Below are 26,316 nucleotides of genomic sequence, written 5' to 3' on the forward strand. Positions count from 1 at the left end.
AATATTGTTAAAAAGCAGTTTTTTGAGGGTTAACAGTATTTAAATTCCACCAAGACAGACAATATAAGTATACACTATTTACAAAATCTCTTACTATTTCTCACCCTATCTAAAAAAATCAACATGAAGTAAACTAGTGGATCACAGAGTGAATTAATGAGGGACATCTCTAGGTTTAAAGGCACACATATAAATCTACACACTTCACTGTAGCAAACGGTTTCAAGTTTCTTAATAAAAGCTGGGATGTGTGGAAAAATGAAGTCATCTGAGTATCTCCATTTTCTCCTCCTATTCCAGTCTGCCTCCACTCTCTTAACAAGTGCTACAAGCAAAGAAATAGCTCCAAACGAACCACAGGGGAAGTCAAGGATGACTAAATGTGTAAAATGTCAGTATGAATTCTCGACAATGCTACACTTACGTACTCAGCTTTCCCTCAGGATGATTAATAAACTCTTCCTTATCCTCCAAAGTCCATTTTGGGTATCATTCTCTTTGTGCAGCCTTTGCTGGGTGGCCTGTATCACACAGTATAAAATCTCTCTCTCTACAGAAGATGCCTAGCTGTCTATTTTGTATATACTTCTATTTTAGCATTTATGCCATTGCATAGTAATTATTTATTTGTCTTTTTTTCATTCTAGTCCAAGATCCTTGAGTAGAGGCACCAGATTGAACTATTTTTGTATCCATAGCACCATGGTGCTGCCTGACATAGAAAGACCCCAATAAACAGGTGTTCGTATTTATATATACTAAATAGACTTCACTTCTGGCAATCTCATTTGAACGAGTGGCCAGGAATAGCATAGCTGAAACAAACGAAGCCAAATGGGACAATCTGGTAAAATGGAGCCTCGTGTAACAGTGAGAGTTGCTAACATTAATAGGAATACCTTCAGATACTAATATACTGATTCCATCTTCTGCTAGTCAATCCAAGAATACAACAGTTTTTAAATTATAATTAACTTCAACATTTCACATGTAAATCTACAAATCTGTCACATGCCATCAAACTCCTCCTCACAACCACCAGTCCATTACAGTGAATCAACATAAAGAAGCTTAGTTCTCTTGGTGTGTCTTCTACAAATTTTGAGTGCAGTTAACAGAACACTGGAGCTTCTAAGTAATTCACAAACACTAGTTATATTTGTGGCATTTTAATATTATATAATGTCCACAAAACCACAGACTAACACACATTTCAGTTCTCTTTTTGTACTCAAGGGTGTTACTGCATTAAAAAGACAGAAGAAGGGGGCCGGCCCAGCGGTGCAGCAGTTAAGTGCACACGTTCTGCTTCAGCAGCCCAGGGTTCACCAGTTCAGATCCCAGGTGCAGATATGGCACTGAGTGGCAAGCCATGCTGTGGTAGGCGTCCCACATCCAAAGTAGAAGAAGATGGGCACATATGTTAGCTCAGGGCCAGTCTTCCTCAGAAAAAAAGAGGAGGATTGGCAGGTGTTAGCTAGGGCTAATCTTCCTCAAAAACGGAAAAAAAAGGACAAAAGACAGAAGAAAAGAAATAAAGCATTACTTCTCTTCAGTAACAAAGTGCAATGACCAGCTTTTTGCAAATGGGATACATTTTTATGTTATAAATTCACAAGGTACCTAAATATGTTTAGTATATTAACAGAACCCAGAATTGACAACATGTATAACATCCAGGTAGTCGTGATATCCTTTTGTGCTACTGAAGGCCAAGAAAATGTTGAGGGATGAAAGTACATTTATATGTCTAATCAATCACTGAGAAGTTTTTATATTAACTCATTAACATAAAATAATTTCTGCTAAACTGTTAAAATTTAGACACTTATTTTTACAGCATATGTCAACTTTCACAGAAGCACTAAAAATAATTTTGGCAAATACAATATAATGACTTTTATTTAAGTGCATAATAAGGAAACAAAATAACTTAAATTGATCCTTTTCCCAATGTCCCTATCATTTTAGAAACATCAATATGTTCTCTTAATCACATTTGCAATGGAAAATATTACATGACATTAGCTAAACTACTATGAGAAGTCCTGAAATGCATCCAACATACTAATTTACAATAACATACAGAGATATCAGGGAGTAAAGGAAGGAAAATAAAATACTAACTGCATTTAAATGAATGCTTCACAGCCATCTGTTCTAATTACATAGCTAATGACAGACACTTGGCATTGAAAGAAAATGTGTATTTTATATACAGACTGGAATATATCTTTTTGAACCAAATAAAAAGCATTTGTAAAATTGTAGAAAATATCAAAGAATAAATTTCTATGGGGAACTTCTGTAACATCAGCACTTTCATATACCACATATTACAAATCAGGGAGAGGAAGGGAAGGTAAATAGCTCTTAAATGGTTTATCAACTAAACAATTTACCTGAATATTTAAAACTACTAAATAGCATTTTTTCCTACTTGTTTTAATTATTAAAGTAAAAAGTGAAGGAAAGGAAGAAAAAAAGTGTTATAAGATCCTTTGACATTAGCCCAAGAACACATTCAAAACAAAAAACTCTCAATGAGAATTCATATTGTCAACTCTAAGAATGAGTCTGAGGAACTTCCAAAACTTATTTCACTAGACTAAAATAAGAAACGATCTCTCAAAATAAATCTGTAACAGAGAGCAAAACAGAAGCAACAAAATTTCAGAGATTGCGGTAACAGATGAGTTATGAAATGGTAACAAAAGTTTACGGATATTCCAAGGTTCGTTCAATTAATTATCAAGTATTTATTGGGTATTAACTATGACAGTGGGCTAAGTGCTCTAAGAAATATGAAACATTATTAGGTTTCCCATACATGAAACTGTCTTTAATAATTACCAAAAATTTCTTATTAGTCGGCTGGGATTCTCCCAGAATGCAGTAATAAGGAATGAAAATAGAAAGCGGAGGGGGCGGGCCTGGTGGCGCAGCGATTAAGTTCGCACGTTCTGCTTGTGGGCAGCCTGGGGTTCGCTGGTTCAGATCCCAGGTGCGGACATGGCACTGCTCATCAAGCCATGCTGAGGCGGCATGCCATATGCCACAACTAGAAGGATCCACAACTAAAAATGCACACTTAGGTACTGGGGGGCTTTGGGAGAAAAAAGAAAATTAAAAAAAAAAAATCATTGTTGTCTTTGAGGATAAAAGGAAGCAAAAACAAGGACTAGGGGGCAGCCCCTAGGAGCTGAGAGCAACCCCAGCCCAACACCAATAAAGAAATGGGGACCTCAGTGCTACCACTGCACAGAACTGAATTCTGCCATCACCTAACAAGCTTAGAAGAGGATTCTTCCGCAGGGCTCCCGATAAGCACCCAGCCTGGCAGACATCTTAATCTGAGCCTTGTGAGATCCTAAACAAAGAGCACAGTTGAGTCTGCCCAAACTTCTGACCTACAGAAGTATCATCTAATAAATGGGTGCTGTTCTAAGCCATTAAATTTATGGTAATTTGCTAGACAGCAATAGCTAACAAACAGAGCATTTCAAGGCCCTCCATGGTTTGGTCTCTGCCAAATCATTACTATATTTTTAAGAATTTTTTTACATTATACTTACATTACACACTATGTTCCTCACCCAATACTATGAAGTAAATAGGGTACATACTTTAAACTCCATTTTAGAAATGAAGAAGCAAAACTTCAGAGTCTTTCCTAAGATAAGCCTTCTTAAGCCAAGCATTCTAAGCCCACAAATGTGCCCTCTACCTACTGGGTCAAGGAAATAGTAAACGCTCCAGTTGACAGCAAGGTGCGTGAATCAGAAGCCCTAAACAAACAGCTGCCTAATAGCCATAATCTTTAACATAACTATGATAAAAACATGAACAAATCTGACTACATAAAACTTTTTTTACCTGGTGAAAACTCACACATCTCAAAAAATATCAAATGACAAAAAATTTCTTTCAAAAATGTCCTGGCGGCCGGCCCAGTGGCGCAGTGGTTAAGTTCACGTTCTGCTTCAGCAGCCCAGGGTTCGCCCATTCAGATCCCGCGAGCGGACATGGCACCACTTGGCAAGCCATGATGTGGTAGGCGTCCCACATATAAAGTAGAGGAAGATAGGAATGGATGTTAGCTCAGGGCCAGTCTTCCTCAGCAAAAAGAGGATTGGCGGCAGATGTTAGCTCAGGGCTAATCTTCCTCAAAAAAATAAATAAATAAAAATAAAAATAAAAAATATCCTGCAATTTGAATTACAAATGTCTACTATTCTGATATATAAAAGTAAAGCTTATAAATTATAAAAATGAGTACAACTTAAAAATAGACAATGACACTTTTAACTGACTGTAAGAACATACTGAGAATTTTGTCTTGGTTACATAATCACTTTTGCTTAGGTTGTAAGAAAAGAAGGTAGCCACTTTTGGATTAGAATTCCATGATATATTAATCTTCAATGCCTACCAAAAGAAATATACTGAAATATTCATAAAACATAATAATAGTCCCAAATTCAAAAGACCTCAAATGCCCAACAGTAAAATGGATAAACCACTCTCTCACAACAAAATAGTATACAAAAATTAGAATTAATGAACAACAATTACAAGCAACAACAATTGTAAGCAACAATTTGGATGAATCTCACAAGTATAATGGCGTATGGAAAAAGACAGATAGAAAACAATACTTACTTCATGAGTCCACTTACACAGACTACAAACCAGGCAAGCCCAGTCTATGGTGTTAGCAGCGATAACAGCACTTGCCTCTGGGGAGGCATGAGTACTCACCAAAAGGAGGCAGGAAAGGAATTTCTGGGGTGCTCTTATGATTTGTTTCCTAATCTGATTTCAGTTTATGAGTATTGATCTTAGAAGCATTCTTAGAAAGGTACATCTATAATAAATGCATTTTGCTGTATATGTATTATACTTCTGTAAGAAGTTTTTCAGAAAATTAAGAGAATTTTAGATAAAGACTAAACTTTTGAAAGAAAATATATGCTTTTCTTTCTCATATGAAATTCTATATAAATACTAGTACCCTACCTGCTGTCTTTCTAAAGGTAGATCAAGATTTCTTATTCTTCTCAAGTAACGTGTGGTATATTAAGATATTAACTGGGAGAATCATATGGATGAATGCACTGTAAATCTAATTCCAAGATATTTGTCCCTAGCCAAAAAAGCAAAATGAACACAGGTAACTACCACATGAACCATCTCTTATTTGGTTATTCCTAAAAGCACAAAATGAAGTGGTACACATTATGAATCACAAGTTACGTTATAACAAGAAGATTGTTTGAAACTTAGGGCTTTTAAAAATGAAACATCTTAATTTAAACATGTTTGTTTAACATGCTATTAAAGTAAGATAACATCACATATTAGAGAAAAGAGTTAAAAACTTAGAAAACAGGGAAAGAAGTTAAAAGCTTTCATGAGGACAAGTAAACACAGACATAGTAAAATCAAATTTAATTGGATGCATTTAAATCACGTCCTTTAAGAACATAAAAATGGGTATATTTGCATGCTTTTTGGTCCAAAACCTTGATGTCAACGGGTAGATTTAGCCCACATTTAAAACTAAAAGAAGGGTGCCCATCTGCTTAAAAGATTCCAGTAATAATACAAGAACGTCTATTCTTAGGAACAGTACACTGATAAAATGAGGTTATCTAAACAGAAATTACACACTTGAAAAGCTAGTAAATGTGTCTACACATGGAGTCAAGGCAGGTGAACCAGATTCTGGATGAACGAAACTACCGTATATGACTTTGAAAACCAAACTGCATTTTGCACCTGTCTCACGGAGAGAACTACCAGAGCAGACTTCCATTACTCTTCACTGACAAAATCCTACTTACCAAGCAAGAACTACTGGTAAAAATGATTATCACAGAAGTACAATCAGGAAAAATATTATTAACATTAATACCATAAATTAAAATGCTTGTAGCAGCTGAATTATGTATCAAGAGTATTTATACAATCACAGCAAATAACTGAAATATCTCAAAGTATCTTGTACACCACTACTGGGCTCAGAAAACGATGGCAAAAAGCAATGAAAATATTAAATTTCATTATTGATCTATTAGCTTTGATTATTTAATATTAGTATAGTTATTTTGGGTTTCTTTTAAATTGCACAAAATAAACAGTAATTTTTCTTTTAATAACTTTTTAAGTTAGAAGAAAAATTAATTAAAAATAAAAGATACAATTATAGATTGGTTAGAGGAGTAAAAGTTTTTTAAAGTTATATTATAAAAGTGCTATTGACTTAAATTGAAAAATAACAATATGGGGGCCAGCCTGGTGGTGCAGTGGTTAAGTTCACACGTTCTGCTTTGGTGGCCCAGGGTTCACCAGTTTAGATCCCGGTTGCAGACATGGCACCACTTGACAAGCCATGCTGTGGAAGGCATCCCACATATAAAGTAGAGAAAGATGGGCACCAATGTTAGCTCAGGGCCAGTCTTCCTCAGCAAAAAGAGGAGGATTGGCAGCAGATGTTAGCTCAGGGCTAATCTTCCTCAAAAAAATAAATAGTAAAAACAATATGAACTCATGATTTTGAAAAAAATTTCTTTTCTAAGTGAGATTTATTTTTGACCATGAGACAAAATAATTCAAAGGAACACTAGTCTTTTAGAATAATGCTGGAACAACTTAATATCCACATGGAAAACAAAGAACCTTGAACCTCATCTCATAGTCTCATATCATACATATAATTTAACTATAAAATGGATAAATAACCTAAAAGTAACCTTGGAATATGCAAAGATTTTTTATATATGCTATAATGAGCATAACCTATAAAACAAAATTGAAAAATGACAAATGTCATCAAAATTAAACCCCCTGCTCTTCAAAAAACACTATGAAAATGAAGATGAGACACTAACTAGACAAAAATATTTGCAAATTACATCTCTAATAAATGGCTTCTATGAAGAATATATTTTAAAAACTCTTACAGCTCAATACTAAGGAGAACATATAGAATACATATATTCTACTCAGTAGTAGAAGAATATATTAAAAAAAAAACTTACAACTCAAATCAATTGGAAGAAGTTGAGGTGGGTGGTTAGGGGCAAAAGATCTGAACAGACACTTTACTAAAGATACACACTGGCAAATAAGTACATAAAGAAGTTCCATTTCACTACTCATCAGGAAATGCAAAGGAAGTCCACAATGAAATATCACTAAACACCAACCAGAAAGGTGAAATTTAGAAACAATGACAATATTCAGTGCTAGCCACTATGTAGAACAAATGGGACTCTCACACCCTACTGGTGGAAATGGAAAAAAATATGGGCAGTTTTGAAGAAACTGTTTTCCAAAGTTAAACATATACTTTACAACAAATCAGCAATTCCAGCCCTAAATGTCTGCATAAGAAACATGAACAGATACATCATGTTACATAAATGTTTATAGTATCTTTACAAATAATGGCCAAAAATGGAAGAAATCTCTCAACTGGTGAATGGATGACTCTCAAAACCATTATGCTAAGTACAAAAGACAGAAAAGGTAACATACTGTATGATTCCATTTATATATCAGTCTAGAAAAGGCAAAACTATAGGGAGAGGAATAGATCAGTGATTGCCAGGAGCTAGAGTGGTGGGAGGGCTGACCTCAAATGGTCATGAGAGAACTTTCTGGGGTGAAGGAAATAGTCTATCTCTTGACTATGATGATAGTTACATACATGACTGTACATATTTATCAAAACATGTTAAACTGTACCCTTAGAATGGGTGAATTATATTGTAGGTAAAATACACTTTAATAAAAGAATAACTCACACAGAAGAAAACAAATTTATTTATTTATTGGGTAATGGCAGACAGGCTAATATCAGAATAACTCTCTTGAAAATAAAATATATAAAACCTGAATAAGACATAAAACCCAACTACTTGAAGTCACTAGTGAATAACCAAAAGTAGGCTGGAATCAAAGCACATTGGACCCTTAAAAGGAAAAGAACATCACTAAGATTTGTGTTTAAACAGATTTCAACTAATGGCATTTCCTAGTGTGCGTGGAATGGGGAGAGTGGTAGTACTAGACCTCAAACGAAAAGCTTCAGCCTTACAGGTGTGAGAGGACAGATAAAGCTCAACAATACAAGAAAGGTGGGAAACTGAGGGCGAACCTTGAAAGGAGAGAGCCACAGAGAAGAGAGCTCCCAAATCTGAATAAACTCTCAAACCTTTGTTACACCCCTAAAATATACCTTCACAGACTCTAAGAAGCTCAGGGAAGGCAACAGCTGAACTGCTGAAAGAATTGAGTAGACATTTCTGGTGTTGCTGACAGCTGGAATGACATACTTTGAAGAGTCAGCCCAGCCATAATACAAACCTCCCAGAAAAAAAACTTGACATTGAATAAAAACCAGGTAACAGAATCCGGTATCTATAACCTATCATCTAAAATGTTCAGTATTCACTAAAAATTCCTAGACATGGGGAAAAAATAGGAAAGTGGGACTTACAATGAAGGAAAAAACATTCAACACAAAATGACAGGGTAAAAAAAGTCTCTAAGCAGGAGGAGAGTAACAGAAGAGACATGAAAATTACAAAGTAAAACCCAATGGAATTCTACAAGCAGGAATTATAATAATTTAAACTAAAAATTTCGGTGGATGGGCTTAAGAGCTTGGACATGACAGAAGAAATGTTCAATGACCTTGAAAAAAATGAATTGTTTATCCATTCTGAGGAACTAAAAGTAAAATTACTGAAAAATAAATTAACAGAGCCTCAGTAACCTATGGGACAATAACAAACACTAAGATGCATGTATTTAGAGTTGCAGAGGAAGAAGAGAGAGAAAATGGGACAGAAAAAGTAAGAAACAAAAGTCAAACTTTTCACAAATTTGGTGAAAAGAATCAACTTACAGTTTTAAGAAGATCAGCAAACCCCAAGCATGAAGAATACAAAGAAAATCACACCTAGGCACATCACAGTCAGACTGCTGAAAACCAAAGATAAAGAGAAAATCCTGAAAGTACCCAGAGAATATCAGAACATTACATACATAGGAATAATGATACTATTGACACCTGACTTCTCATCAGAAACCATGGAAGAAAGGAAACAATGCAAGAACATCTTTTAAATGTTTGAAAGAAGAAAAACACATCAATCCACAACTATAAACTCAGAAAAGAAAAATCACTTTCAAAAATAAATGTAGACTTCCATTTCTAGACAAAATAAAGGAGATTCACTTTTCCCTATATTTTACACTAACTACAGCTAAAAACCTTGGACACGACACACAAGACAAACACAAGAAAACACTAAAAGGTAGAGAGAAGGCAGCAGACCAACTAGGGCCTCAGGTGCTGAAGAATTAAAAAAGCATAAATTCCGCAGGTTTGCTTTATGATTGATATAGATAATAAGGGCTGCTGAAGAAGCCAACAACCCAGAAACATTAACAAGTAAACACATCAAAAAAAAGCCTAAGAAACACCTGCTGTCTCCAACCAAAAGAGCAGGAAAGTGGCAGGCTAGCAAGACAGAAAACTGTTAGACGATAACCAACCTATGCAAGCCAAACACCACAGAAGCCGAAGACCCACACTCATCAGCAAAGGCCAAAGGGAGAACCAAGACATCCCCTGTTTCCCCCAACACAGGGCAGTATCACAGACGGCTGGGTGAGGAGCCAGGACATTCATACCCACTGGACAGCAAGAATGCCTCCTCCCTCCACAGTGCCACTGGAGAAAAAGTGGGGAGAGACTGAATTCAACATCCACCCAATGATAGTGAGGTACCCCTACTCCTACCCCTCCCCATTGGGGTAGTGGCAGGGGATGCCTACTAGAGAATCAGAACTTAAGCGACTGCCCAGAGGTAACATACCCCTCCCCCGCCAACTGCAGTGTCAGTGGGGGCCAAGTGAAAAGCAGGAACCTTCTGAGCCAGGGTAATATCAGCGAGGCACAGAAGAGAGTCTAAATGTTCACTCTTGCTCAGCATTCACTAGAGGCTCCTCCCCAACATGTCAATGGAAGCCAATTACGGAACAAACTTATACACACACCTGAGAGTAACAAAGAGGTACCATCCCTTTTGTTTTTTACCCCAAAAGCACAGTTTCAGATAAAACCTGGTAAAAGGGGGTAAGGGGAAGATAAATGAAATACAAAGTTTCATAACATAATACTCAAAATGTAAAGGATTCAGTCAAAACAATAACTTGTTACACTGTAACAAGAACCAGGAAAATCTCAATGGGAATGAGAAAAGACAACCAATACATATGAACACTCAGAAGACAGATGTTAGAATCATCTGCCAAATATTTTAAAGTATACAATGTAAAACTGCTTCAACAATAAATTATGAACTTGAAGAAAATGAAAAAAGAAATAAAGTTTCAGTAAAGAAACAAAGTCTTGGCAAAGAAATTAAAGATATCATGAAGAAACAAATGGAAAGTTTAGAACTGACAAATAGGCTAACTAAAGCACTAACTGAAAAGGCTTAACAATGGAATGAAGAAATTACCCAACCTGAACAAGTGAGAAAATAAGACTGACAATGATTTGAAAGGACATCTTGACCACAAAGTAACTTCTTATTATGTATTTGGTCTACACCTGGACTTTCTATTCTGTTCCAGCAATCTGTTTATTCAGGAACCTAATGCACATAGCTACTCCCCCTTCATTTTTCTTTAAGGACAGTTCCAGCTGTTTTTATTCTTTGTTGCCTATTGAAATTTAAATCTTACAAAAATTGCATTAAGGTTATAGATTAAGTTAGGGGATATTAGCAACTCCCTATCCAAGGACATGGTATGCTTTTAATTCTATTTGCTTCTTTATTGTGAAGCATATCAGACACATAGAAGAGTGTGTTTTTACAATTTAAAGTATTATCAAGAGAACATCTGTGTACCAACACATAGGATAAGACAAGGAATCTGGCCAGTGAAATCATTCACATGATTATTCCTGTCTGCTCTCCATACGTAACCACTATCATGGGTTTTGTGATAATTAATCTTTTGCTTTTTTTCAGATTTCTTACTGACTACATATATATGTCTAAACAATATAATTACATTTTGCTTGTTTTCCGCTGCATTTAAATAGAAACATACCACAGGAATTCTTTTTTGACTTAGCTTCAATTCGACATACATTCGTGGGAATCAACCATTTAATTTCTGTAGCTGTAGTCCATGCATTTTCATTGCTATACAGCATTCCTCTGGATGAATACATCACAATCTAATTATCTAGAAATCTGCATTGCTTCCAGTTTGTAGCTATAATTTAAAAAGAAAAAAAACTGCTACCCTATACATTCTTGTACATGTATCCTGACACACACGTACAACTATTTCCCTAAGCAGAAGTTCTCAGAGTGGTCCACAGACCTCTGAGGTGAATAGGTCCCTGACACCTTTTCAAGCCAAAACTATGTTCATAATAAGACATTATTTACCATCTTCACTGTGCTGATATTTGTACATGGTGCAAAAGAAATGGTAGGTAAAATTGCTGGTGCCTTTGCAGTCATCAAGGCAGTGGCACCAAGCTATACTAGCAGTTATTACATTCTCAACCAGCTCTAAAAGTGTAGTAAAACTAATGCTGGTTTCATTTAAGAATATCACTTATGAAGCAGTAACATTATTCATTTTTAAAATCTCAATCCATGAATATACCTTTTAAATATTTGTGCAACAAAATGGGAAATAGAGCACCAAGTAATTCTGCTGCACCAAACTATGAAGGTTTTCTTGAGGAATGGCACTTCCATGGCCATTTGATTTGTAAACTGAAATAACTGCTTCTCAATGGAACCCCATTTTTACATGACAGAAAAACTGCCAAACAATGATTATTCAGGTATGATTATGAGACAGATATTTCTTCAAAAATGAACACAGTGACCCTGTCACCTCAAGGAAAATAAGTGATAGCATTTGTGGCCAATGACAAAATTTAGAAAACTTATATCTACCACAGTAAGTTTGATTGCCTCCCAAAACTTCAAGACTTTTCTGATGAGATCAGGGTTATAAAAACAAATGTAAATTTTGTTATTTATTAAAATGTGTCAATATTTAAAACATCTAGAATACTCAATGAACCAATATTTTCCAAAAGACCAATTAATAATGTTATAAAATCACACGTGGGTAAAAGATACATTGAAATTATAAGATAATGGATTACAATATTAAAGAGTAAAGAAACATTCATTGATAAGGTTTCAGATTCCACATTGGACCAAACCTTTATGAAACTACTACTTGTCAAGTTTTGGTGTAGTATCAAACAGGGATATTTATAATTATCTGAAATGGCCATTAAAATAATTTTCCCTTTTCCTAGTATGTATCTTTTTGTGGCTGGATTTTTTTCATATGCTTCAACCAAAACAGCCTATTTCAACATACTCAATATGGAAGAAGATATGAGAATTCAGCTGTCTACTATTAAGGTAGACACTAATGTTTCAAAATAAGAGTGCATGTCCTCAGAACAAAAAGTTTGAGAACATTCTGTCATAAAGGTATATAAAAATGAGTGAAACTGATGGGTCAAAGAATAGATGTCTCTTCAACTTAACTAGATAATTACAATCTGTTTTCCCAAATGACTGTTCCAATTTTCACTCTGTCTCACCAGTAGAGTGTAGGAGTTCCCACTGATCCAAATCCACACCAACATCTACTACATTCAGACTTAATTTTTGCTGATCTGATAGGTATGTAATGCTATCTCTGTGCAGTTTCAATTTGCATTTCATGATTACTAATGGGATTGTGCACATTTTCATATGCTTGGATTACCTCTTTTCTAAATTGCCTGTTTAAGACCTTTAGCTATTTCTCTATTGGGTTGTCTTTGTTTTCCTTATTGATTTGTAGTTATTTTATATATTCTAGAAATGATTCCTTTTGTGGCCATATTTGTTGCTATTATCTTCTTCTTTTCTAGGGCTTGTGTTCTCACTCTTATCTTTTATTAACAGAAGTAACTCTTCTAATGTAGTTGAATCCTTCAATATTTTCCTTTATAGTCAATGCTGTGTCTTAAGAACTCCATTGAAAATGCAGTCTCCTATATTATGTTTTCAAAATTTTGTAATTTTATGTGGAAATGCAAAGGGCCAAAAAGAACTCAAAGACATCTCCCTATTACTTGTTCTTTCTCTTGATTTTCAGTGATTTGGTCTTATCTTATACTATGCCTGGTAATTTCGGACTTAATGCTGAAGTTTGTCTTTGGAAAACTGTAGCAATATTTTGAGACATTAGATCATATTATTTTCCACAAGAAAGGATTTATTTTTTTCTTCAGACAGGCACTTAGGGCAGAAAAGATCACTTTAATTCAATCTGCGCATGAGCTGACTTGAAGCTGGGTTTCAAGTCCTTGTGAAGACAGGTTTTTCCCCCAGTTTTCCTTTATTCTGAGGGTACAGCCCAGGGATTAGCAAATGTTTTCTGAAAAGGGCCAGACAGTAAATATTTTAGGCTTTCTGGTTCAAGAGGCAAAATCAAGGATATTATATCAGTACTTATCTATCAAGAGAGTACACAAATTTCCACTAATTTCTTGTAACTACTATTATTCAAGATATGGTAATAATCAAGTACGATTTTTTTGGGGGGGGTAACACAGGCCTATTAATCAAAAGAATGGAATCTGGAGAGAAGATAACATTTCACTTAACTGGAGTTGAAAGCTACTCTTCACTACCATTAACATGGACTATAATAACTGTTCATTTGTTCATTGTGATACACAATGAAATTTTACATATCCACCTTTGAAAAACATCTTTTCACATAGAGGTACTGCCAAATACAGATATCACTTCAAAAGCACATAATTTTATCTGAGCATATTCATCTTTGAAGGGTATTTATAAAACTTTATTGGAGTCTTCTCTTGATTTTGCTTTTAGTATGTCCTTATATTGCAGGATAATCACTTCCAATGCAAGGACAGGCTGAAGCTCCTCAATCACACAAATGGATTTGAAATATGTAAATTTCCTTTGTACTTGCCTTGAGGTTCAAAAACTGCCATTGAAACTGTAGTTCGAGCTTGGAAACCTGTACCAAATTTATGTGGGAATGGAGATCTTACTTTTTATTTTAAATTTTCATAACATGAAAAGTTTATGAAGCAGCTTGACATGACTTGTGATTCAAACAACACTAGTTGTAGAAATGACTTTAACAGAGTATAAGTTTCACATAAAAGCAGTGCTTTGCCTTGTAATTTTAGGTTCATTCATTAGGAAATGTTACAAAGTCTTCAGTAAAAGTTAACTTCCGAGTCCATTAAATATTTGATTTACGGGTTGGCGAAAATCTTCTTATTCAGAAAAATTTTAATCTCAGCCCTAAATTCGCCAATCTTTACCACTGCTAAGACATCAAACTGCTGCATGATAGGGCAACTCAGTATATTCAGCTTCAGTTTCTAACAAAACTTCTTAGAATTTGGATGGTGACATTCATAACCTCGAATGAAACTCATCATTGACATTATTAGTTTAATAATCCATGGCAGATTTAAATGTCTTCTGCAAAGTACCTGCTGGTAACTGAATACAAAGAAAAAGCACAGACTTTTAAACACCATTATGTTTTAACAAGCTTTGTAAATTTGTCCAACTAAAGCCTTTTTCTGCTCCATACTTATTTTTAGCACCATTAGCTGTAACATCTCTTAGCAGATTCCACTTCAGGTTGTACTGAATTATTAGTGTATTCTTAACTTCTCTGAAAATATTTTCTCTGTAGTTGTTTCCTGCAGACTACTCAGCAAAACTAATTCTTCAGTCACTTCAAACTTCGCACTGACTCCTAGAGTAAACAACAACTGAGCAGTAACATCTATTGGCTCATCAGGAGCCTAGGAAAACCACCAGAAATCATTTGCATTTTTTTCTTTTTTGAGGAAGATTAGCCCTGAGCTAACATCTGCTGCCAATCCTCCTCTTTTTCCTGAAGAAGACTGGCCCTGAGCTAACATCTGTGCCCATCTTCCTCTATTTTATACGTGGGATGCCTATCACAGCATGGCTTTTGCCAAGCGGTACCACGTCCGCACCCAGGATCCAAACTGGTGAACCCCGGGCCGCCGAGAAGTGGAACGTGCGAACTTAACTGCTGCACCACCAGGCCAGCCCCTGCCTTGTTTTTACAATGAATACTGATACTGCTCACAATGTCCTCAACTTTTGAAACAACTATTCTTGTTGAAAGGCTAATAACCTTACACAAGTTTATTTTCTGTGCACACATTTCTTCAACAACTGTAGTCAAACACGATTTAATTAACTCACCACTGATAAACAGCTTTCCTTGCTTGGTTAATAAGTGAGCCACTCACAAACTTACTTTAGTTGTAGCCTCATTTTCATTTTTCCCTTTTGTAAAGAACTTCTGCTGTGATGAAATAGTCCATTTTAATTTACTTTTTTTTCTGATTGTTACTTTCCTGTGAGTTGGGAATAGTGTGATGAGTGTTCAGCCTGGTAATGCTGACATACATTGTATTCTTTTAGTATAGCTTATAGAGTCCCACGACAATAAATATATGTGCCACCTAATTTGATAACAACAGAATCCACTCCATTACGCCTCAAAAGCACTACAGATAAAGTACACTTTTCTCTCCTTTTCTTGTTTTAACATGATAGGTTTGCAATAAAAGAAGTAAGATGCCAGGACAATACATGTGGTAATCAAACACTGATGACTCATAACTGGTCACTGTGATTTGTAGCATGTCCACAGGAGTGCAAAGGATATGCTGTCTCTCCAGCAACAACTCAACTCTATCACCGTGGTGCAACAGAAGCCATAGAAAATATGCAAATGAGCGAGTGTGGCTTTGTTCCAATAAAACTTGATTTATGGATACTAAACTTTAAATTTCACATGATTTTCATGTGTTATCAAACATATTCTCTTAATTTTTTAACCATTTGAAAATGTAAAAGCCACCTTGGCTTGTGGGCCATTTAAACACAGGCAGTGGGATGGATCTGACCCACAGGGCATAATCTGCAGCCTTTAGGGGTCCCAAATGAAAGTCTAAGTAATAATGGCCCCTAAAACCTGTTTCGTCTTCCTACCTCTATGGACTACCAGAAACTCTTCTCAGCTGGTGTTTTATGAACTGAACAAACGCCTCAAGGAGAAAACGAAAGTTAACATGAGGCTGATCACTCAGCTAAGTCTTCCCTCTGGGCTCTCACTCCCTCACGTCTTCACCTGTCTGTCTATCCTCTAACACCTTTAAGAAGTTCTTTCAAAAAACATTTTATCTAGCTTTTCTAGTTGAAGTTTTTCTGCTATAGGTCGAAGCAGAAGTAATACTTGAGCTACCAGCTATCAAGCTATATTTTATTAGAAAGCTACAGTGACCATGGTGTGATATTGTCACTGGGATATAAAACTAGAATAGAGAGCTTAGAAACAATTCACACATATATTGAACATTTGTTAGATGACAATTATATTTCAAATGAGTGGAAAAAAGAAAAGAGGTTTCAATAAATGACATAGCAACAATTGGCTCTCCATATGTGAGAAGATAAAATTGGACTCCTATAGGACAGAATACATAAAAATCAAAAACACTTAACTGTTATGGCAAAACTATAGAAATGAACTCCCATGTGATCAGGGACACATTAGAAACTACTAAGTGTCTTAATCTTTAAATAAATACATTATCATGATTCAAAATGCAAAACTTTCTAAAGGGCATACAATGAAAAGTCATCTTGTAGCCACACGGGATAAATTACCTAGAGGCAAAGAATTTTACCAGTTTCTTATGTGCCTTCAAAAGATATTTTATGCATAGGTAAGTTCATGTTATTCTCCACCCCAACCCCTACACTTTACATCAAAGGGATTCTTCACAATATCAAAGAATACCACTTACCTTATCACAAAGGTAAGTTCATTTCTTTAAAACAAACTTAATTAAAACTAAAAAGAAAGATTAAAAAGAATGACATTTACTGAGAAAAGAAGTCAGGCCAAAGATATCTTCACTGAATGAGCCTTCCAAATTTAACTATTATTTTACCAAATAGGCATATCAAACTCAATCTTCCAAAACAGAAATTTGTGTTTTCCTCTTAGCTTCCACTCAACTTAATTCCCAATAAAAATTTAAGAATCAAGTTGACAAGGTAAAAGGAAACAAAGACCAATGTTTAGGTATCAGTATACCTCACAGCATTCCAAGATCAAATCTTAGATTATCTTGCTGTATCCAGACTTTGTAATTAGTATTTTGACAAAATAATCCATAATTGATCTTTGATTTCTTCCTTATAGCCTTGCATTTTAGAGGAAAGAGACAATATAATTTCTTACTATATCAAATGAAGAAACAGTACAGACAGGTAGCATGACTTGGTGAATATGTCACCTGACATTAGCTAACAATGTCAGACACAGAAGAAGTAGTCAAAATTCCTAATTCTCTCCCATTAAATATGTAATTATGCTTTGTTTAGAAAAGCTTACAGTACAAATACACATTTGAAGTCGTTGACCTTACCTCCTTAAATCTATTAATCCAGACTCAGTAATTCCTAGTACACTTCCTATAACGTTTATTCTATGTCGCATCCATCTCTTCACTGTACTTCTTCCTCTGAACATTGTCTACAGGGGTCAATCTTCCATCTTCTTTTCTCTTGTTTAATGTTCTCCACTGGCAGTTTGATCTGCTGTCACTGCTAGTTAGGAAATTGTCTATGATTCCAACCCTAACATTAGCTCCATCAACGTTTCGTGGGGTTTAAGGTTCAGCACAGGCAAAACAAAACTCTTAATTTTCCCACATACTCAGGCTTGAAACTACAGACATCTGCAACTCCATCTGACTCATAAGGAATGCAATACTCGTCATTCCATCCCTAAAACACTCTATCTTTACATCTCCCACATGATACCTAAACTCAGAAACTTACATTCATTGACCTTTAATTATAGCAGTAATCCTAAACCTTTTTGTGTTCAAATACACCTCTTCCAATTTAACTACAAAGGCTGGAAGAGTTCAGATCTGTTAATGCTGCTCTTCCTACTAAGAAACTTCATTAATGAAATTCCTCACCTTGGCATGCAAAGATAGGAACCTTAGCCATTCCTATTTCCCACTCTTCCCCCCATACTCATTCTCCACTCATTCTCATACATGTGCTATTTTTCCAAAATCAACATGCTCTCATACTTTAAAATTTTGTTCAAGATGACCCTTTCTAGACTCTCTCTGTTAACCTATCAAAACTTACCCATCCTCCAAGCACCATCTTAAATCTTTCCTACTTTTTAAGTATTTTCAGGTTCCTTTCAGTCAAAATATGTTTTCAATAATAGACACTGTTAGTTACCTACAAAACACCCAACCCATCTCCTTTCTTCCTAAGGATCTCAGTTTTATTCAGATATCCACCCCTCCTCCAAGCAGCAATGTGCTTCAGAAAGGGTAGGTACTGTTCCCAGCCCCACAGGAGAATCACAGTCTAATCAAACAGTGGTTGTCCCAACACTTTCACTGATGATTGGTTTACGGCATGAACATAGGAGGTAATGCTAGTTAATGAGATGTTAGGAGAAATCTGCTAGGGTAGAGGAGAGTGTATGGAAAGAATTTTCCTTAATTAAAATAATAATAAAGAAAAGGTTCTTTTTTTTTCTGTCTCTAAATGTTATGAGGCTATGATGCTTAGGGCTTCTGCAAACATCTTTTGACTATGAAAGGAAGTGGACCAAGGAAGAGACCAGTATACTGTGGATGCACAATGTAAAGAAAGTAAGGACCCATCAACTTGGCATCATGAAGCCACTAGACTACCCATCAACCTAACTCCTGATTTCCTACTGTGAAAAATATCCAGCACCCAACAAGGTAAAACTCCAAATAAAGATTACCAGGCATACAAAGAAGCAGGAAATCACAACCCAAAGTGAAAATGACCAAAACTGACACAGATGTTAAAATTAGCAGATAAGGACATTAAACCAGTTATTAGAAGTGTATTCAATATGTTCAAAAAGTTAAGTAAACACATGGAAGAGACTCAAATCAAACTGCATAAAATAAAAACAATATCTGAAATGAAAATTACATTGGCTATGATTAACAGCAGATTAGAAACTGCAGAGGAAAGGATCAGTGGTCTTGAAGACATAAAAACAGAAACTAAAATTAGGCACAAAGAGGAAAAAGAATCTAAAAAAGTGAAAAAAGCATTAGTGAGGAGCAAGACAACTTCAAATAGCCTAATACTTAGGTAACTGGAATCCCCAAAAGAAAGGAAAGAAAGGAGGAACAGGAAAATTATTTGAAGAAATAATTGTCAAAAACTTTCTAACCATAATGAGAACTATAAACTCACAGATCCAAGAAACTCAACAAACCCCAAGCACAAGAAACATGCAAAAAATTACACTAAGGCATAACATAATCAAATTGTCCCAAATCAGTGATACAATATTAAAAGTATTCAGATAAAAAGACATGTTATGTATAGAGGAACAAAGATGAGATGACACCAGATTGTTCATCAGAACAATGCAAATAAGAAGATTGCAGAACAACATCTTTAAAGAACTGGAAGAAAAAAGTCAAGGAGAGTTCTATACCTGGCAAAATATGTTTCAAAAATGAAGGTGAAATAAAGGTACTTTGGAAATATAAATGCTGAAAGAATTCATCACCTGCAGACCTGTACTGCAAGAAATGTTAAAGAATATCCTTCAGGCAGAAAGAAAATGATACCAGGTGAAAATATGAATTTACACAAAGGAATGAGGAGCTCCAGAAGGGGTAACTACATGGATAAATATATTTTTTTCTTATTATTTAAGTCTATTTAAAAGATATCTGTTTAATCAAAATTAACAATAATATCTTACAGACTAACAAAACATATGAAAAAGTCAAATGCATGACAGCAATAGCACAAAGTCCAGGAGGTTAAAAATGGAAGGAAATGGAAGTAGATTTCTATCATACACGAAACTATGTAATATCACTTGAAGGTAGACTATGATAAGTGAAAGATGTATACTACAAATCCTAAAGCAACTAATGAAATAACAAAACAAAGGCTTCTAGGTAATAATCCAAAAGAGGATATAAAGTGAAATCATAAAAAATGCTCAATCCAAAAGAATGCAAGAAAAAAAGAAACAAATAACAGAGACAAATAGAAAAAAACAGGAAGACAATCACATTAAATGTACATGGCCGAAACATTCCAATCAAACAGCAGAGATTCCCGGATTAGATTTTAAAAAGCAAAACCAGTCCCTGAAAGAAATGCACATTAAATATAAAAGTATAAATAGGTTAAAATAAAAGGATGGAATATATACCATGCTTACCCTAGTCAAAAGAAAGCTGGAGTGGATATATTAATATCAGACAAAGCAGATTTCAGAGTGAAATACAGGATTTTTTTGTTACTCACAGTCACAAGTATCCTAATCAATATCTTTCCTCTAATCAAAGTCACAAAGTTGTTTTACACAACCACTATGACACTTATCACACCCTGTCTATGATGGGGAATAATTCAATGTTGTATAGTAAAAACCACCTACTACGGTCCTGTAGACAGAAATACATTGAAATTGAGACACAATCCAATTTTAGTACTGTGCAAAAAAAGGGTTAACAATAGCAGGCCTGAGACTCCTCTCCTTAGAAAGGCCTGCGTGAACAGCTGACATCAGGGAACTTGGATTTCAGAAGGGCTCCCACAGTTCCCTAAGTGACAAAGGCAGTCTACTGTGCCTAGACTATCTGTGCACACAATGTGGCTTTCCTTCTGGTATGTGCTAGGCAGAGGGTACCTATGTGATAAGCCCCCAGTAAAGACCTTGAGCTTCTTGGGGCAGGAGCGTTGCACACACATTGCTGCATTTTCATTGCTGGGGGAAGAGGGTGCTCTGTTTGACCCCTCATGGCAGGGAAAGTGCCTAAGGAAGTCTGCGCTTGGATTCTTCCAGACCTTGTCAATGTCTTTTTCTATTGAAACCCTTCCATTACATATCCTTACCACATCCCAGCAGTAAGTCTCAGCCATAACTGTAACTCTATGCGGAGCCCTAGGAGTCCTTCTAGTGAGCCTCCAGCGTGGAGGCAGTCTTGTGAACCCCCAAGAGAAACAAGAGAATTCGGACCTGTGAATGTTTGCTCCTTCCTCTTAAAAGACTGCAGGAGAAAATGAATAATACATACTTTGATAATTTTTTTTTAATTTGTACTGCAAAACACTAGGATTACATAAAAAACAGTACTAGACAACATTATTGCTAAAATAGGGACTTACAAATCACACCTTACATAAAGAGGCAGACTAATATTTTAAATGATCTTATACAAACCTACTGTCAGTTGGTTAGAGGAGGGGTGTGGAGAGAGACTTCTACCGTATACTGATTAATTTTTTTTACCAAAATTACATTTATACTACATTGCTTATCTACATTCTTAATGTGTACCGCAACTTTATTATAGAAAAGCTATTTATATTGTTCTCTTTCACAGTCTACAAAAAGAACCCAAACTATAAAAAGCTTACAACTCTTCTCACAGAACTCAGTTGGTTTTACACAGACATCTGGCACAAAATAAGTGTAATACAATGGAATTTCAATATGGACTGGTGGCAGGAGAGGAGGGTGGAAAAACATAAAAAGTTTTCAATTCTAAGTAGGGAGATGACATGAGTAATTTTTCAATGTTTTATTTGCAGAGAACATTTGATTCAGAACTAGTTAAAGAAACAGAAACACAAGTTGGAGGTTTAAGGGTTATTTCTTCTGGGGGGCAATGAGCAGAGAGCAGGAAAGATGGGCTTCAGGTAAATAAATGATCAAACATCTATGCAGAATTAAACTACTCCCCTGGTAATATTCAAACTATCCAGACTTCCACGATGTTGGTAGCACCCCCAGGGCTCCAAAGAGGAAATTAAAGGAAAAACACCAAAACGCTTCCTGAAACAGAGGTTCACAGGTGAGCATATTCTTCCATCTAGCAAAAGATACAGTTCCCCCCTGGAAAAACTGAAAAACAATCTGAGGGAAATCCCAGAAAAACTAAATTGCTTGATAAAGAATGCCATTTAACATGTGAGGAAATTATATTAAATACACTAATTTTATAATAGGAATAATATTACTAATTAAACCAAGATTTTTTAATCTCAGCACTACTGACATTTTGAGCTGGGTAATTCTTTGTTGTGGGAGGCTGTTCTGTGCCTTGCAGGACGTTTAACAACAGCCACTAGGTGCCAGTAGCACATGCTCCATTCAAGCTAATGTACTCCATATCCTCTTTCATTGGTAAATTCCATTCATGCACTCATTCATCCCGTAAATGACTCTCTTGTGTTCCAGGTACTTTGTTAGGCACTAGAGACAAAATAATAAACCAAAACAGATATTATCCATGCCCTCATGGTGCTTACAGCCCTGGTTGGGGGGGACCAAAATTAACAAAAGACTCTCACAATGTAAATTTACAAATGTTGGTAAGTGACATAAAGGAGAAATACATATTCTAATGAGAAGGTATAATATACATGCATGCTCAAATATTTCTTATTGAAAGATGCGCACAGTCAGAAAGTTTAGGGAATACTGCAACCCTTCCATATGAGCTTTGTACTTTGTTCTCTTCCACCTTCTTAGACTGAAAGGCCTGATTCTAACTTCAGTTTATTTCAATGTCTGTCATAGGTCTGGGGGTTTTTTTAAAGAAAGAGGATTCTCACAAAAATAGATCTAAACAGAAGTACTGCATCATTTCCACAACCATTTTTCAATCCCAATCAAAATTATCGAAATTTAACCAGTAAATTTTCACCTTCTGTAATCAAAAAGTATTCATTTTTTAAATTTTTAACAAGATGGCGTAAAACATACCAAAACTTTTTAGAAAATTTTAAACAGATCAGGGAATTCTATATCTAAAATTTTTTGGCAATAAACATGAGAACAATTTTTTTGGTCAGCTGGTTGTTTTTTACAGACTTCCATTGTTTCTGGCAATAAAACATCAATAGAAATAATTCCAGGGGCTGGCCCCGTGGCCGAGTGGTTAAGTTCGTGCGCTCCGCTGCAGGCGGCCCAGTGTTTCGTTAGTTCGAATCCTGGGCGCGGACATGGCACTGCTCATCAGACCACGCTGAGGCAGCGTCCCACATGCCACAACTAGAAGAACCCACAACGAAGAATACACAACTATGTACCGGGGGGGCTTTGGGGAGAAAAAGGAAAAAATAAAATCTTTAAAAAAAAAAAAAAAAGAAATAATTCCAACCAGCCATTTTCAAAATACTCAACCTCCAGCACAGGTTTCTTTGAAAAGTCATTACACTCTCATTGTTGAAATGTCACCTTTACCTTAAAGATGCAGATGAAACGTTTATTTTCTTTGAAAACAGAGGAAGGTATAATACATTCGGCCACATATCATAATAAAGGTCAACAAATTTAGAACATCTGTCTTTTGGTAAAATAAAAATGTACTGTAAAATACTGATACATGCTACACACAGATGAACCTTGAAAACATGCGAGGTGAAAGGAGGCCGACTACATATGCTATGATTTCACATATGAAATGCCCAAAACAGGCAAATCACAGAGACAGAAAATAGATGAGCTGTTGCCAGGTGCCAGGAGAAAGGAGAAACGGGTACAGGGTTTCTTTTTGGAATGATGAAAATATTCAAAAGACAGATAATGGTGACAATTCCACGACTCTGTGAATATACTAAAATCCATTGAAATATACACTTTTAAAAGGTGAGTTTTACAATGTGTGAATTATATTTCAATAAAGCTTTTATAAAGAAAAAAACAAAATGAAAAAGTATTCTAAGTTCAACAGCACTTTTATACACTTTGCCCCTAGGGAACCTTTCGAGATCTCAAAGATTTTCACTGTCACTGCTCCCCTGTCCCTAGCTGCTTATGTAAAATTGTAAACATTTAGTCTAAGATTTTTTGGCAATTATAAATTTATAAACTTGTATAACATTAACCATATTGGTGACCTGCTTTAACACTCTGGCACTTCAGACTTCTTTCTTATAATTATGAACGATTGCATGAATGTGCTTTAGTGCTATTCTGGGCTACAAATATTCATTGAGGAATGACCAAAACAGAAAAAGATCCTTGCTGCAATGGCACTACTATTCTAGTGAGGGGAGATCAACAAGATTATTTAGTAAATATACATTATGTTAGATGGTGCTAAGTGCAAAGGAGGAAAGAATCTATCAGGGACATTAGAGGAGGAGGAGGCACTTGACATTTTCAATAGGGAGCCCAGCAAAGCCCTCACTGATAAGGTAACCCTTGAATAAATACCTAAAGGAAAAGAGGGAGCAAGCCATGCATATATCTAAGAAGAATATTCAACAAAGAGGGAACAAGGACTGCAAAGGCCCTGAGGTGGATCTATGTCTAGTGTATTTGAGGATGACCAAGGAGGTCAGTGGGGCTGAAAGAAGCAAATGAGGGTAAGAGGTATAGTGGGTGATGTCTTAGTAATGGTGGGGGGGGGTGAAGATCATGGAGAGCCCTGTCGGTTAGGAAGGACTGGCATTTTTTTCTCTGAATGAAATGGGAAGTCACTGAAGAGTGTTAGATAGAGGAGTGATGTGATTTGATTTATGCTGCTTATTTATTTATATCAATACAGACTCAAGAGTACTTATTTTATTCTTTGGATTAAAATCCAGTATCATCATTTATTTTTCATTGTTTTAAAGATTGGCTCCTGAGCTAACAACTGTTGCCAATCTTTTTTTCTTCTTCTTCTTCTTCTTCTTCTTCTTCTTCTTCTTCTTCTCCCCATACCCCCCAGTACACAGTTGTATATTCTAGTTGTGAGTGTCTCTGTGCTATGTGGGACGCCGCCTCAGCATGGCCTGACGAGTGGTGCCATGTCCGCGCCCAGGATCCAAACTGGCAAAACTCTGGACCACCGAAGCGAAGCACAGGAACTTAACCACTCGGCCACTGGGCCAGGCCCTCATCATTATTTTTTATTGTTGCTCACATTGGTACAGCTCTTAGGATCTCCTTCAGGTTGGCTCCTATGCTTCTAACAAGTCCCCATCTTTTTGAGCACTTCCTTACTTTCTGGCACCTCACCTTGTTATTTTTCCTGCAGCATGAACTACTTCTCAAGGAGCCAGGGGGCCAGCCCCGTGGCCGAGTGGTTAAGATTGCATGCTCCGCTTCAGCGGCCCGGGGTTTCGCCGGTTCGAATCCCGGGCACAGACACGGCACCGCTCTTCAGGGCATGCTGAGGCGGCGTTCCACACAGAACCACCAAAGGCACTCACAACTAGAATATACAACTATACACTGGGGGGCTTTGGGAAGAAGGGAAAAAAAGAAAGGACTGGCAACAGTTGTTAGCTCAGGTGCCAATCTTTTAATAAAAAAAACAAAAGAAAAAAAACGAGCAAGGTTCGTTTTATTGGAGAAGAGTGGTTAGAAACCAAGATCTGGGAACAAGGTGTCCTCACTGCTACTGGGGTCATTGCTTCCAGGCCTTCACAGCAGAGAGAGCTGGGGAATATATGCATGCGCACCAACCCACACGTGTGCATACATCTACATTTCTGTATGTCTGCATAAATATTAAAAACCATGAGTTTATATTGATACCTCTGATTCCATTCCAAAACCACAGAATTCATTTTAGCCTTATTTGTAGCTCCTTTCTCCAACACTGAAAAACCTAATTCTCATTGTCTACCATATATTCATTGATTTGCTCACTTACAGTATACACATGAAGTAGTTTCAGAATTGCTAACCCGTACCCCTGTGAGAAACACCTGTGTCACCAGATAACACAGTATGTGCAGTTCCTTGTCTTTAGCTCAACGGGTACCCAGTTAAGATACTGTTTTCCAGTTACTTAGGTTAGCTCTTTTCCTCCCTATCCCCTTCAGTGTGAATTTTGCTACTCCTTTTTGCGTTTCTCCATTTTCTAGATGGTTGTAACTGCTTATTTAGAGGGTATGTGAAACAATTCTATCATTTTAAGAGTCAGAGCTATGCAAAAAGATATATCTGAGAAGTGTCTGTCACACTTCATCCCTGCTACAACAATCCCACTATCGTCTTCTTCTAACCTCTTTCCCACTCATCCTCCATAGACAACCAGTCTCTTTAGTTTCCAGTTTATCTTTCTTGTATTTCTTTTCCAAAAACTAGCATATGCAT

At 36.1% G+C, this 26,316-nt stretch overlaps 1 protein-coding gene across 14 annotated transcripts in view; it reads right to left on the reverse strand.

Moving 5' to 3' along the window:
• Positions 1-26,316, reverse strand: part of KMT2C (lysine methyltransferase 2C) — a 268,830-nt gene that overhangs the window by 135,635 nt on the left and 106,879 nt on the right. The gene's annotated exons all lie outside the window — the stretch shown is intronic.

Source organism: Equus asinus, chromosome 1, assembly GCF_041296235.1.
Source record: "Equus asinus isolate D_3611 breed Donkey chromosome 1, EquAss-T2T_v2, whole genome shotgun sequence".
Lineage (NCBI taxonomy): Eukaryota > Metazoa > Chordata > Mammalia > Perissodactyla > Equidae > Equus > Equus asinus.